The sequence below is a fragment of the Ixodes scapularis genome, unplaced genomic scaffold (assembly GCF_016920785.2).
Source record: "Ixodes scapularis isolate PalLabHiFi unplaced genomic scaffold, ASM1692078v2 PGA_scaffold4__175_contigs__length_147842914, whole genome shotgun sequence".
Classification (NCBI taxonomy): Eukaryota; Metazoa; Arthropoda; class Arachnida; order Ixodida; family Ixodidae; genus Ixodes; species Ixodes scapularis.
Window position 1 is genome coordinate 99,909,235 of NW_024609879.1, and position 5,141 is coordinate 99,914,375.

The window sequence follows — 5,141 nt, forward strand, 5'->3', positions numbered from 1 at the left end:
CGGAACTTCATACAACGTATAGTTGTACGCATAGTGATATTGCCTATCATGAATATGATCGGTTTACTCAACAATACACAGTTGCTATGATTTATTAATCTATTTATTTGAAAATACCGTTAGCCCTCTCTTGAGGGCCATTAGAAAGAGGGTACAAGTTAAACAAAAATACAAAATACAATGCAGGCAACAGACAACAAAGAACATCTACTTACAAGCTATGCAAGTTTGGGGACCCAATTAAGTTAACAGCTGAGTGATGGAATGATCAAAGGATAGTAAAGTGGTTAATTGGACGAGTTGGCAATGATTGAACATGGGCAAAATTGCGCACAAATAGAAAGGAACAGAGGGAAATTGCGCTTGTCTCTTCTCTCTCCTCTGTTCCTTTCTGTTTTTGCACAATTTTAACCATGTTCGATCAAAGGACGACACAGTCTCTATATTCACAGTGTCGTTTGGTAGCAGGTTATAAGCCTCACTCGTTCTTACAAAATATTGTTGCTCAAAGGTGTCTATTCGGCATTAAGTTTTTGTACTGTTTTGAAGTGGTTAAGTCTGACTTTTTTTGTGCTTGTTAGTGGAATGTATGTATTTTGGCTCAAGTTAAGCTTGCCGTTAATAATAAAAAAATAGTAATTTTAAGCTTGCGCTATCTTGCCTTTTTTTGCCATATTGTAGATTGCTCGAACGGATCATTTCTGTTGGAGAGGCCATCCTCCAGTAGTTGGAATGAATAAAGCGAACAGCTTATCTTTGCACTTTATTCAATTTATCAATGGATTCTTTAATATAAGGGTCCCGCGTAACAATTCTAAGATGGGTCTTATGTTTGTTTTACATTCGACAGTTGATGATGTTGGTCCAAAAGTTGCGCAACCGTGCTCGGTGGTGCGGTTGAGTTTAGATATTCACAGAGCCATTGTGGCAGTGCTTAGTCCCACATATAAGTAAACACATTTGCAATTACAGAAAGAAAACAAAAAGAAAAAACGTCGCAGTTTTTATATATATATATATATATATATATTTATTTTTTTTTTTTTTGACAGAACATACAGAGGTTGCATGTATAGCTCAATTGCACTAAGCTACACTCTCCGGTAGCGATTCATGATGCGCTTTTTCTACACAAAATTTGCGTTTCTGGTTACGTGCGGTGGCACCGGCTGCACAATTTCTACGCGGGTTCAATGAGTACGCATGCCTCCTCTCTGTAAGACGCGCGGTTTACATAATAAATAAACGTACAAGCGATCGCAACATAAAAAATAAAAAAAAGATTATGACATTTTTTTGATACGTATATAACGGCTCCCAGCGTCCTGCAGTGCCTGTGTGACTTCCGACGACTGTGTCGGCTGCACTGCGAGAGCAGAACGAGCGTCTGCCACCGCTGTAGGAGCGCGACAGACCGCAGCCCCACACGTCTGTGACGTCACGAGCCAGAAAACGGAAGGTCCAAAACAACCGCGCTCTGTAAAAAGTGTAGCCACATTTCGTTTATAGGAACCGGGCATTCGTAACTCTATAGACCAGCAGTGTCCTATATCCTATCCCCCAGCGATAAAAATGGGAAATATTAATCTTAAATGGAGGCTCTTCCGAAGAAAGGGGCTGCGCAGAAAGCAATTATGATATCTGCTTTTTACGGCGTGACGTTCTTGCACTATACAACACGTGAGAAGTCTTCTAAAGAAACGGAGTCTCGCAAAGAGCGTAGATTGTCCCCCTACTGCATCAGGGCCGTCAGCACAAACAAACATGGCGGCGTCCATGCAACACAACAGACACTGACTATATACGCCTTTCCAGCGCTTATCACCCGTGCGAAAAATGCTAAGTCACTGGGCTGTGGGCGCACGCGCGGCGTCTCATATTCCGTGGAAGAGGGAGGGTATATATTAAGTGCCCGCCGGGAGTGGCGAATAGAAAAAAATATATTTTAAGCGGCAAGATGGCCGCCGTTCTCGCAGAGACATAGGATAGCTGAATATCTACTTTATGGAGTTACGACACTCAATCATCCCGTCGATTAAAATCATCACTGCCGGTTATCCTTACGTCTTATCTGCAATCGCGAGAAACGCTTTTTCGCCCACCAGAAATGCTTAAATATAGCCCTTGGCGGAAGAAAAAGAATATTGCCCGAATTTTCGGACACCGGTATCTATAAACTCTGGAACTTGCATTTTGGAGCTGTAGATGCCGCCTATCGCGTCCTCTCTGGAGTCTGTACTATATGCACCCCACAAGACAGTCGGACAATGGAATGTCGGTATACTCTAAAGCGGCGCTCACACCGCGAATACTTCGCACAAAAAGACAGTCTGCAGTCTGGGGCATGTTTCCTTCTTGTATGGCGGTCCTGTCCAGTGATTTCGCTACTCACCTTCTAAGGGGTGGGGGTGGGGGGGGGGGGGGGGGGCAGTGTACACCACCCCTTGTTTTTTCTAAAGGCACTCGCTTAAAATTCGCAACAAATCCTCTATCCTCAATGCCCCCTCCCCCCTCCCCCTCCCCCCCCCCCCCCCCCCCCCCGCTAAAAATTTAGACACTCCCCCTAATTTCAATTCCCGGGGAAACCCCTGGTCGTGTCACATTACCCACAAAAACGCTGTCTGCCGACATGCTCGAAGCACACACATGTACGGAGCACACATTCTTCGAAGATGCCAGAGACGTGATCACAGATACACTTCTCTCATCATGTCTGAAAGCGAACACCTTGCCTTCTGCATGATGCATGTTATAAGCGCCCTCGTCTACACTGCCATCTCTAGCCGTGGCGGTCTATGAGCGCGCAAAGGCGGCATGGTCGATCCGTCGGCCACCGCGTTGTGCGTCTCCCGGATCCATCTGAGCGACATCGCTTCCACTTGAGCCCGTCGCGCTCAATTGGCGCATGCCACGGGATGCGCCACGCTCCCCGACCCCAGGGGGGCCTCACTTCGCGGCTACTTCGTGTACGCGCGCGCTCTCCGTTCTCTTCGCGTACACACACGGCGCATCGACCCGCTTATATAGTAAGTTTCTTCTCGTGAGTTGGGACTCAACGCAGGCTGCCGGCGTGGTGTTCCGCACAAACGGAAAGACTGTTTGTTGCAACCTACAACGGGAGGTGGACAATTTCCGAGATCCAGTGCGAACGATTATGAAATCCAGTGCGATCATGACCTAAAAAATGGTATGCCTGTGCCCCCCCCCCCCCCCCCCGAAAAAAAAAAAGGTTTTAATGTCCCATTAAAACCTTTTTTTTTTTTCGTTGTTTAAAAGGGAGACTTAAAAACAACTCATTACGCAAGTCGAAGACACGCGTCCTGACTTCGAGATTGTCGGTGCGTAAAGTCACACGCAGTGTTGGCGATAACTTGTCACACAACTAACTGCGTTACCCGAAACGCGTAACTTTTTCGGTAACGCAGTAACACTCGTTACATTTGCAAAACAATAACGGGGAACGTAATTGCGTCACTTATTTCAAATAACGTGTAACGTAGTTACGTTACTCGTTACACCTTCTTCCCAAGACCTGAAAAGCGTCAAAAGGGCACCATCGTGGCGTCCGTCGTGTTTCTGTACGTGCTCTGTCGTCACTGAACAAATAATAAAAAAAAATGAAAAAAAGGACCAAAGATTTGCGTTTTTGGTACGGCTTGATCGGTCCCATTAACTCGTAGCGCAGACTCCGTCCAGATGACGAAGTATACGCGTCGAGTCATTAATCATCGCACTCATTCCACATACCTTCTAAAGTTTGCCTGGCTTTTCACCACGCAAAACCGTCCCGCTTTAGAAAAAGAAAAAAAAACAAAAAACCGCCCACGTTTTTTGTTTTAGTGCCGCAAAACGCCGTTGACAAAATAAACGCTGTAACCGTCCATTTATAAACAAAAAGTAACGCAAAAGTAACGTGCGTTACTTTTTACCGGGAAACGTAACGGTAATGCTTTCCTTTTATTTTGGTGAGACGTAGATCGGTAACGCGCTTCTTTATGCTGTAGGTAACGAGTAAACTATTTGACTACTTTTTTCTCCACTGGTCACGTACATGCGTATTGACTCCCCAGCGACATATTTAACGCGAACTCCATATCGGCTTTCCTTCGCATGATTCTGGGTTTCGATAACCAGTCCTGGCCGTTTCGATCGGGCTCAGCATCGTATACCGGGGTAGTTTTGTAATCGTATATACATACACCTTTGTCTTTTGTGTGTCATATATTCTTTGACTCTGCCATCGGCGACCCCACTGTCGTATTTTGTGTGTATAACACGGCGAAAGTGTATACCGTCCTGCAAACTTCTTGGTAGTTGACAGGCACTAAATAAACAACATCTATCTACCAAGTTGCAGTTAGTATTGCTAAGATTTGGATAAACATGCTTCAGGAGAATATGTTGGATTCGGTCTCTTGTTCGGAGCCTCTCATATTATTCGGAGCATCGGCGTAATTGGACGCGTCCGTTGGGTTTACGATCACTGGGTCGTCCTTCGTCGGGTCCTTTCGGCGCACACTCGCGTGTCAGGAACACCTCGTCGGGATTCTTCAAGTTCTTGTTCTATTTTTTTTTTTTTTTTTTTTTTTTTTTAATGTGGCGGAGTTTGTGGTGGTAAGCTGTTCTAATCGGTTTTTTCTCGAGGGTAACATAAATGTTTAACCACGTCATATTTTTTTTAAATATATACAAATGCCACGTAGATGCCGGACATAAAATAAAACGTAATTATTTTTCATTATTTCAGGCTCCTATTAACCATTCGTTAAAAAAACTTCCTGGCGATGTGGTGTCCTTTCGAAGTTCTGTTGGTGACGCATGGCATGAATTAATGTTTCAACGACATTCCAAGTCTTAAGAACCAGTTTATACTGCGACGAACTAAAAGTGAAAATGAGACCACGTTGCGTGAGGAACGAACATTCTTTGATTATACCTCTATCTTCATCGTGCTTAATCTGTTGAAGAGAACATACAAAATTAGATGACGAATGACTGTGTAAAGAAGCACAGAAATTGTCGATTAAGTCATCACCGAATTCATTTTGACGTCTAACCATCAAGATATTTATTCTAACATTTTTCAACTGGAACTTGAATTGTAATTGTGTAGTTTTTTTGTTGCTGTGTCTCTGTGTTTA